We start from the raw sequence: 10,467 nt of genomic DNA on the forward strand, positions 1-10,467 counted from the left end.
TCTAAGTCTGTGAGTCAAGAATCAGTTATTTTTTATTATCCTAGGATACTTTTTATGCAGGTAAGTGTATGTAGTAATACATATACTTAGAACCATTAGCCAACGGCCTTTCAGATTTCATATGGTTACTAAACAACTGAGTCATGGGAAAACTGGGAGGCCAAAGGTGAATAGATTTCCTCATCAATGGAATACAACTGCATATGAAATTAAAAGTCTAAATACCTCTAAGTACCGCAGAGCCAGTTTCCCATACTGAGAATTATCCAAACTACCGTTTTGCATATTCACCACTGCACACCTACAAATTTCTTATTAGGGATGCTTTCTATACCCTTTTAGAAGACATTACCAGACCTCCTTTACAAAAAATCTCCCTCTTTCTGACCACAAACTACGCTGGCACCTGAAACAGGGCGATTTAACCTCTGAATCACAACCATAAGCTGACAGAGAAATTGACTTACGGCCTCCACACATGTGCTCGAAACACACCAAAATATCTCTGGTTTTCAGTACTGCAGGTGAGCCAACGGTCATTCTACAAAACAGTTCTCAATGTAGCCAAAACAGAACAGAAGGTCTCCACCCAGGGAGGAAGCCTTCAACATCCACGCCACACACAGGTCACGTCTGTGCAGATGTGTGCTCCCCAACGAGAGGGTCCACCTCCGCCCGCCACGCTCCACATCCCTGCTCCGTCTCCCAAGAATGTCCACTCTCGGGGCCCACTCCTTCCCAGACACAGCTCCCAACCACTTCACTGCAGACAGGTCTCACTGCCTCCCTCTTCTTGTTTGCTCACGTGGCAAAAATTCAGGACTGGGCTGAATAGTTGCTGTTTAGTCGCTAAGTCGTGTCAGACTCTTTTGAGACTCCATGGACTACAGCCTGCCAGGCTCCTCTGTCCCTGAGATTCTCCAGGCAAGAATACTGGAGTGGGTTGCCGTTTCTTCCTCCAGGGGAACTTCCTGACCCAGGGATCGAACTCACATCTCCTGCTTGGCAGGCGGATTCTTTACCACTGAGCCTTCTAGGAAGCCCCTGGCCGAATGGTACCCAGTCATCATAATAGTAATACCATTATAGATTTATGGTTTATCACTTCACCAGAGCTTTCAAACAGTCTCTGTCTTTTTTGTTGTTCCTTCTCCATCAGCGTTTCTCATTCTCCATGGGAGCACTTTCAGATTTTTCTACCCTCACTTCCACACTCATTGATCCCAGCAAATGATTTTGCCCCCCACCCCAGAGAGAAAAACAGAGGGCACCACTCTTCTTTCTGAATGTCTGACTCCCTTCCCTCTTCAGACTGCTCTGTGACCTCCTTTTGTCCTTCTTCAGACCAAGTGGGTGGTAATGTCACTCTGCAACAGAGAATGTGGAAGGTTTAAGAGGAGAAATACTTAGTGTGATCATCTCTGGGTTCATCCGTGATGCTGCCCAGGGCCTAGAGATGACCATTCTAGGCGAAGTAAGTCAGAGAGAGACAAATATCATATGATAGCACTAATGTGTGGGATCTAAAATGAAATGATACAAATGAACTTATTTACAAAACAGAAATAGACATACGGATGAGGAAAACAAACTTACCAAAGGGGAAAAGTCAGTTGCGGGGGTGGGGATAAATAGATTAGGAGTTTGGGCTTAACAGATACACATTCCTGTATATAAAATAGATAAACAACGAGGATTTCCTATATAGCACAGGGAACTATACTCAGTATCTTGTAATAAGCTATAATAGAAAAGACTTAATATGTACATATCTATGTATATATAACTATGTGTATATGTATAGCTGAATCGCTATACAGTACACCTGAAAGTAACACAATATTGTAAATCAGCTATACTTCTACTTGAGAGAGAGAGAGGAAAAATACTGAGATTGGTTTCATGTCTATTGAATTTAAGGTATCTTTGGGATATCCCAAGAGATGCCAGATAGGCAATTAGATATGTGACGCCAGAGCCCAGGAGAAGTCTTGCCTGGTAATAGTCAGGCAGCCCTTTACAGATTGTTCAAATGCCATCTCCACAAAGCCCACACTGGTGAATTCAAAACTGCCCTTAAATCCATAATATGCGCTGCCTCTATCATGTACCTATGCTGTCTTACAGTCATCGCTGCATTTTGCCTTACTCCACCGAGACAAACTTCTGCTAACATTGCTACACATGTTAACATGTAGAACTATCTGAAACATCTAGCATTGCATCTTGTACCCCGAAGGTAGCCAATAAATGTACACCAGCCCCCTCCAGCGGTAATGCATATGTTCTAAGTGGACAGGTCAGGGTCAGATCTCAGTCCTGTGACTTCCGTGTGATGGTGACCCACATTTTTCATCTGTAAAACAAGTGGTACCAATGTCCTGGGGCTTCCCTGGTAGCTCAGAAGTAAAGAATTCTCCTGCAATGCAGGAGACATCCCTGGGTCAGAAAGATCCCCTGGAGTAGGAAACGGTAACCCACTCTAGTATTCTTGCCTGGGAAATCCTATGGACAGGAGAGCCTGACTGGCTATACTCCACCGGGTCACAAAGAGTCACTAAGGGACAAAAGCAAACAGTATCCAAACAGTCTAACAAGGTAACCACTGGCTGTAAGTGGTTACTGAACACCTGGGATGTGCCTGGTGTGAAGGGAGAACCATTTGTTCCCAAAGAGGACACACAGTTTCAAGGCCAGCTCTAGTCTTTCCAAGTCCCTGTGAGTGGTCCGGTGCCAGGAAAAAAACAAAGTGTCTGCAAGAGACAGCCCTGTGGGTTTCCTGCTAAGGCAGGTTATCCACCTGACACTGAGACACTGTTACTCTCAATTTTCAGTCGGGTTGGTTTGAAAAGGCCTGACTCACCCTCTGCAAGCGGAACCATCTTTGGGGAGGCAGCCCTGCTGGTAAGCGGTGAGCTTCTGTGAGTCATCCTTACCTCGGCCTAGACCTGTGAGCCCTTGAACACAGGGCTTGCCCTGAGTATCCCACGCCACACGGCAGCAATCCCAACAGTAGCTAATGAGGATTAAGTGTTTGGCAGGTTCTAAGCTGGTCAGGGGCATTATTTCACTTGATTCACAGCAACCTTAGAAAGCAGTTGCTACTAAAATGCCCATTTGATAGATGAAGCAACTGAGGCACGTAAGGTCAAGCAACTTGTCCACACTCACAGAAGGTGGGAGAGCTCCGATTTAAACAGAAGAATAGCACTGACATGTATGAACCACCGTGTGTAAAGCCAGCGAGCTAGTAGGAAGCTGCTTACATAGCACAGGGAGCTCAGCTCGATGCTCTGTGATGACCTAGAGGCCTGAGATGGGGGGTCGGGGGGTGAGTGGGAGGCTGGTTCAAGAAGAAAGGATATATGTACATATATAACTGATTCATGTTGTTTTTACAGCAGAAACTAACACAACATTGTAAAGCAATGACACTCCAATGAAAAAGTAAATTGAAAAATTAAAAATAAATAAAGAAACAGAAGGCGTCTTAGGCCCTCACTTAGCCTGTGGACTATGAGGCCAAACTGGGAACCACATAAAGAGGCATTGAGATCCCAGTGCCTCCCAGTTCGACCCAGCGCCCGCCCAGGGAGCCCTTGCTGGCCTGGAACTCTGGTCAGGCTGCACTTGCCTGACCTGATGAGTGGAAAGCATCGGAGCCTCATTACCCAGCTCCACCCCCTTCAAGTCACACTTCCTGCCCCTTTTAGTACCTTCCTGGCTGGTGGAAATCAGCAACAGGGACTGCTGCATATCCTGTCCAGCCCGGCTTTATTTTTGTAATTTGTAAGGAAAACAGCATTTCCCCACTCCCATACTCCAAAATAAAAATATTTTCCCACTCTCCACCCCTTTACACCTCCATCCCTTCTTTAAGAAGCAACAGGAAAGAATCTTTTTTTTTTTTCCAAACTTGAATCACTGGGTGTATTTTCCAGTGGTTTCATTTCAGTTTCTGCCTCTGCCGTAAAGCAGGGTCCCTGGCCTGAGCACGGGCCACCTGGGACCCGGAGGGGTCTGATGAAAGCAGGAAGCGAGGAAAGCGCGCCCTGCCCTGCCCTGCCGGTTACTGATTAACCCAGGGAACTATTTCCGGAACGCAGACAAACCCCATAGAAGCCACTGCTCCACCATCGCAGAGTTGATTTCACAGGAACACTTTTGTAAGGTACCGAAAACCACGGAAGTGCTAGGCATTGTGGGTATTTGTCAATTTCCACAGCCGTCAGCGTGCGTGAAGAGCAATCACTTGCCCATGAGGCCTTCTGCTTCCCCTTCACTTCTAGGTTCAGGACCTCTAAAGCGTGCCAACACCCCAGCCCACAAACTCCAAACAGCTTCAGTCTCTCAGCGCCCTGTGGGTCCTCCACACTCTACATACCAGCTCACTTCTCTCTGGGAATTCAGGGGCGGGTTTTAAATCTACCCTTCCAAAAAAGCTTCCCCTGACCAATGCAGATTCGACTATTACCACAAGGCTCATTTTGTTTTTGTTGATATGACAGCTTCTGATAAATATCTGGACACTAAAGATAAGCAATCTTGTCTGACTCAGCTAATACATTTGACTGGGAATGTCTGAACAAGTGACTATGATCTCTGCCGGGCCTAGCGCTGTCCTTACTTACCAAGGATGGTGGCCAAGATGCAGGGCATTACCAGAGGAGGTCTGACTGCCACTTGGACCCTGGGACAGCATGGCAATCCCTGGGCAAGGTGGAGACCAGAGATGGCCCCACCACAACTGGGCAGGGCATTGAGGCTTCTTGGGAAAATGGCTGATTCCAGGGCTAAATCAGGGAAAGCTGAAAATGAGCTTGAACCATCTTGGAAGGAAACAGAAAATTCCTTTCTTTCTTGGAAAGAAAGGAAATGATCAAAGAACACTGGGAGCACATTGAAAAAATATAGTAGCCAACTTGAAAGGGCTCCCACTGGCCAAATCTGAGACAACTGGAGCACTGAAATAATGATAAAATTGTGTTATACCCCATTGAATGAAATAGGGATCTACAAAAAACTTAATAGGAAGAAGAGAAAGCTTTTCTGCAAAGTACAGTGCCAACTAACGATTGTGGAAAGATGATGGAACTAGATTGCCGTTTGGCAGCAATCCAAGTAGTAATTACTCAGTCATGACACAAGTTCAAACCAGTGGGTGAAAGGTTGATGAGAAAAGGACACTTATACAGTCTCAAAGTACCTCCCACAAAATATTCTGTATTACAAAGGGGAAAAAGTAACTTTACAGTGCAGAAGGCTGACAGATAATCTCCTTACTCAAATGATCGAATGCATATCACTAATAAAGGAACAAGTCAAAGACATACACCACCGGAGAAGAGGCAAAAAGAACAGAGCATCACGTCCGAGATATTCTTGCAGAAAATGCATCTTCTGAATTTAATCGTGAGGAAACCGCCAACAAACTCACACTGACAGATGCTGGGTAAGATAACTGGCTTGTAGTCATCAAAAATCTCAAGTTCACGGACGCTTAGGAAAGACGGCAAAAGCATGACCCCTGAACCTGGACAGGATTTTTCTTTTTTTGCTACGAGGGACATCATTGAGACAACTAGCAAATCTGAACGGGATCTGTGGGTTAGAAAGTTCTCGTGCCCATTTCCTGAATCTGATGGTCACGTGGAGAGGTCATCCTTGTTTGCAGGATAGATACATTCAAGGATTCAGGAGTGCTGGAACTTCAGGTTGGCAAGTTTCTCTCCAGAGGTTGGGAAAATAGGAAAATTCTTTGTAAGTATTTTTGCAACTTTTAAGACTGAAATTAGCTGCAAAGAAAAAGACTTGGCAAAAAAGAAGACAGCCAAACATGCCAGTGATTTACTGTCCAGAGTGGGAAGCAACAGCATTTCTGCAAATATAACAAACTCTAGCCAATTCCTCCTGAGGTGCTTAAACTAAACGGCTGGTAGTTTTTTCTTAATCCATGGGTACCATGACTGTATAAAGTATGAGCATCGATCACCTTATCTGTCCACCCATGAGGGGCTGCACAATCAAGCAACAGGGATCTGAACAGGGAACCCTGAAGCTTCATTTTCCAGGGAAGACGGTACACACATTTTAAGTAAAGGGTATGTGGGAAATGAACAGATGACCCCAAAAGCCAGCCTGCATATTTGAGAAGCCTCTCAGACTTCAGCATCCAAGAGTTATCTCCAGTCAAACATCTGAATTCATATTTAATTGAACTCATACTTGATTGAAGTTATTTAGATCTGGGGCTTCCCTGGTGACTCAGGCAGTAAAGAATCTGCTTGCAGTGAAAGAGACTAGGGTTTGATCCCTGGGTCTGGAAGATTCCCTGCAGAAGGAAATGGCAACCCACTCCAGCATTCTTGCCTGGAGAATCCCACGGGCAGAAGAGTATGGGGGGCTACAGTCCATGGGGTTGTAAAGAGTCAGACACGACTGAGCGACTAAATAGATGCTAGATTTAGATTTTAAAACATGAGCCTGGTTCCCAGGTGACACTGCTTCACCTTGTAGGTGAAGTCAGCAGCAGAATAAAGAAGTCAGAAGGCCAGGTCCCTGAGCCCCCTAGAGATGGCGGGTTTTGATGTCTTCAGGGGACCCCATACCGCAGGATTCTCTGGGGGGCATTTCGGGCGAGTCCCAGTTGTCAGCAGAGCACCCACAGTGGGCATTCCTGGCCGGCATAGTTTCGTCTTCTTTCATGACCAGAGTTCCTGATCCCAACAGCCAATTTCCTGCACTTGGCTCAAGAAAAGCCCACCATGAGTAAGGGTTGTTTTTTTTTTTTTGCTTTTTGTGTCTTATATTTACAACTGTTCCTCAACGTGGAGAAAACAGAAGCCTGAAAAGCCTTCAGCTCTATTTGCTCTCACTTAGCTGATCGTTTCAGTAACTGCTCTGGCCTGCAAGTAACAAGCACAGCACATAGTTACGGTTTCCCCAGGAGAATAACTACAACACTATGAGAACAGAAAGTGAAACCAGGGAGTCAAGAATAATTCCTGCCTTCAGCGGAGCCCATGCCAATCAAGTCCATTCTGATGGCTGCCCCGCACCTCTCAACCCCAGTCTGTTATCTGCCCAGCAACCAGAAGACTCTTGTAAAAGCATAAACATGATCTCCTTTAAAGCTCACTGTTGTCACCGGCTCTGGCTCCGGCTTCCCCTCCCGATGCTGGCCTACTCCCTGACCCTCGGGTCAGCAGGGCAACCCACGACCTCTGTACTTGCCATCCTCAAAGGCAACCCGCTGACTCACATGGCTCACGTCTTAGCTTCACAAGCACGTCCTGGGCAAGACTTCCTAGTCTCCCCAGGCCAGGCCAGACTCCAAACCTATCCGCCTCCCTAGTCAAGAATCTCCATGAGGTTCAAGAGCAAATGGCAAAGATTGATGCTGAGTTAATAAACTAGGACCTGACTGTGGATGTCAGGCAGGAAAGACAGTGAGAGGGGGAACAGAGAGGGGAGACAGCCTAGTAAAAGAAGGCTGGTACACAAACAATTACAGTGAAGAAAATAGTGATCTGCCCTTTAAAAAAAAAAAAAAAAAGGAAGGTATATATAAATGCAACGATTAATTTGTCTGAGAAAGCCCTGGGATATATATTTTTACATTTTAAAAATTATTTCTTACAAGCACTGCTTTCCATTATTTTAGGGTTTCAAGATATAATCTGGAATCATATTTATTTCAAAGTGGTATATATGGAAATTCACAAGAAACTTACTGAGGCCCATCACCACTGCCTTTTCCATTACCCAGTATGCACAGATGGTCAGTATGGTGACCATATTATTTGTGGTCCAAAACGGAACACTTCTGAGTATGAATGGGGCCTTACTAATAATTATACCTTGCCTCTAAACAGATGTAAAGAGAGACTATCCCTGGGCGGGGCGGGGGGCGGGGGGGAGGAAGCAGGATGAGGGGGTCTTCAGGTCATAGGAGATAACTGCTCTTTTATTCAAAATCCTTGGACCGTATATGTTTTAGAATTCAGCAGCTTGGGGATTGTAGAGAGATGATATGGTGCATATAACATATAGAACATAACACCCCCAGCAATCTCTAGAGCAGAACCACTTAATCTAATACAGCAATATTTCTGCAGTAAAACAGGAACATTCACACTGATTGGGATTAGTAAAAGCTATAAATAGCTTCATGCCAATTTGGGGCAGACTATACAGACAAATGAGTCATGATAAAAAACTTTCAGTTTTCAGAGCAAAGAAGGGATTTGGGGTCTGTAATTAATGTCAAGTTATTTCAATCCTTGCAATATATTATTGTTCCCATGTTATACAAGACAATCAGCATCTTCTTCCTTAAACTGTATTTACGTTATAAACTAATCAGGCATGCACCATGCTTGAGTGAGTAACAGCACATTTTCAGTCCTGAAATGGAAAACTTCAATACAGATTGTTTTTGCATATTAAAAAGTGAGGGAATGCTTTTGCTGAATATTTTAAGATTTGACATCTGAGGTAGCCATTTAAAAATTATTATTGCCTTTACATTAGTTCCACCAAGCAATAGGTATACATTTTACTCTACCAATGTCATACATACAATATTTATTTACAGTATAAGGTGAAAGTGTCAGTCGCTCAGTCATGTTGACTCTTTGCGACTCCGTGGACGATAACCCACCAGGCTCCTCTGTCCACGGGATTTCCCAGGCAAGAGTACTGGAGTGGTTAACCATTCCCTGCTCCAGGGGAATCTTCCTAATCCAGGGATCAAACCCTCCTGCATCGCAGGCAGATTCTTTACCATCTGAGCCACCAGGGAAGCCCAAGAAAAGCTTTAAATAAGACTCAAAATTTCTTAAAAATTTCTTCCCTAAGGTTGCCTTACAGTGACATTTGTAATGCCATCATTCCTTCTCCTACAACATTTTAAGTATCCGATTTCAAAAATTTAAGTTATGACAGAATACTTCCAGGAGTATCAAGTTAAATAACGTTTATTTGTTGCTGTTTATCATAGTATATGCAGCATAAGAACTGCATTATCCATTGAGGAAGCGCGTGAGTCATTCTCTACTTAATGTAAGCCCTACTGCTCTGCAGAAACCACTGCGTGAAAGAGAAACACTCAACGTGGCACAAATGCAAATTCACTCAAGGAACTGTCCGGAAACTTTACCCCCTTACACTTAAAATAATTTTGAATGAAAGGGCAGGTGTATCCTTGCCATGTGAGACGTCTAATGTACCTTTGAACTGTTTCGGTTCTATGGGACTTGGGTAGAGATTCAGTTCGGACATCCTTGCACACACACTTCCTCCAGGCAGTGAAGAAAGAAAACACAGCAAGTCTGATGATGGCCGAGGTCAAGGAGCCCCGGAGACCTTCCTACCAAAAAGGCCACTGCACGCATGCCACCAATTACATTTATATACACTGAATTGAACTGTTTAGAAATCAGTCAGCTCAGTTGTGTCCGACTCTTTGCAGCCCCATGGACTGCAAATACACGCATTGAAAAATCTAACTTGCGACTCCTCTGGTGGTCCAATGCTTGGGACATCCCCTTCCAAAGCAGGGGCATGAGTTCAATCCCTGATGGGGAGGGTGGGGCTAAGATCCCACATGCCTCATGGCCAAAAAAACCAAAACAAAAAACAGAAGCAACGTTGTAACAAATTCAATAAAGACTTTAAAAATGCTCCACATCCCCCCCCCCAAAATATACATATATCTTTTAAAACAAAAAAAACGCAAACTTGCCTCCCAAAAAAATGCTCTCCTGATTCCTCAGCAGGTAAAGATGGTGGTAGAATGATGGGGGCAGTAGCTATGATGCGCACCTAGTATTAAACTCTATGCTCTTCATACATTACCTCCCTCAACCCTCACAATAACCCTGTGAGGTAGGTAACACTATTATCACTGTTCCCATTTTCAGAGAAGGAAGCTGTGGCTTCAGTTCAATTCAGTTCAGTCGCTCAATTGTGTCTGAAGAGAGAGTCTGCTGCAGCTATGAGAAGAGAGGCTGTAAATGGTCTCAACAAAATATGAATATATGCATATAGTTCTAATTTCCTTTAGTGCCAGTTCCTAACATATAGCTGATTGAGAAAAAGTATATATTTAATAATTATTTATGCTGCTTTGAGGAAAATCATGTCAGAGTCTCACATAAAATAATATGATAATATTAATCTATTCAGTTCAGTCACTCAGTCGTGTCCGACTCCTTGAGACCCCATGAATCGCAGCATGCCAGGCCTTCCTGTCCATCACCAACTCCCAGAGTTCACTCAAACTCAACGTCCATCGAGTCAGTGATGCCATCCAGCCATCTCATCCTCTGTCATCCCCTTCTCCTCCTGCCCCCAATCCCTCCCAGCATCAGAGTCTTTTCCAATGAGACAACTCTTTGCATGAGGTGGCCAAAGTACTGGAGTTTCAGCTTTAACATCATTCCCTCCAAAGAACACCCAGGGCTA

General features: G+C 44.5%; 1 protein-coding gene across 3 annotated transcripts in view; it reads right to left on the reverse strand.

Moving 5' to 3' along the window:
* Nucleotides 1–10,467, reverse strand: part of IRF2 (interferon regulatory factor 2) — an 84,558-nt gene that overhangs the window by 52,552 nt on the left and 21,539 nt on the right. Inside the window, exon 1 of one of the 3 annotated variants that reach the window (XM_010835754.1) lies at nt 4,113–6,289. The exons of the other annotated variants lie outside the window; for them this stretch is intronic. The gene's annotated coding sequence lies outside the window, so the exon portion shown is untranslated. Of the gene's footprint in view, nt 1–4,112; nt 6,290–10,467 lie in introns of those variants that run through there. 3 annotated transcript variants of the gene reach the window in all.

This window comes from Bison bison, unplaced genomic scaffold (genome assembly GCF_000754665.1).
Source record: "Bison bison bison isolate TAMUID 2011002044 unplaced genomic scaffold, Bison_UMD1.0 scf7180017864050, whole genome shotgun sequence".
Classification (NCBI taxonomy): Eukaryota; Metazoa; Chordata; class Mammalia; order Artiodactyla; family Bovidae; genus Bison; species Bison bison.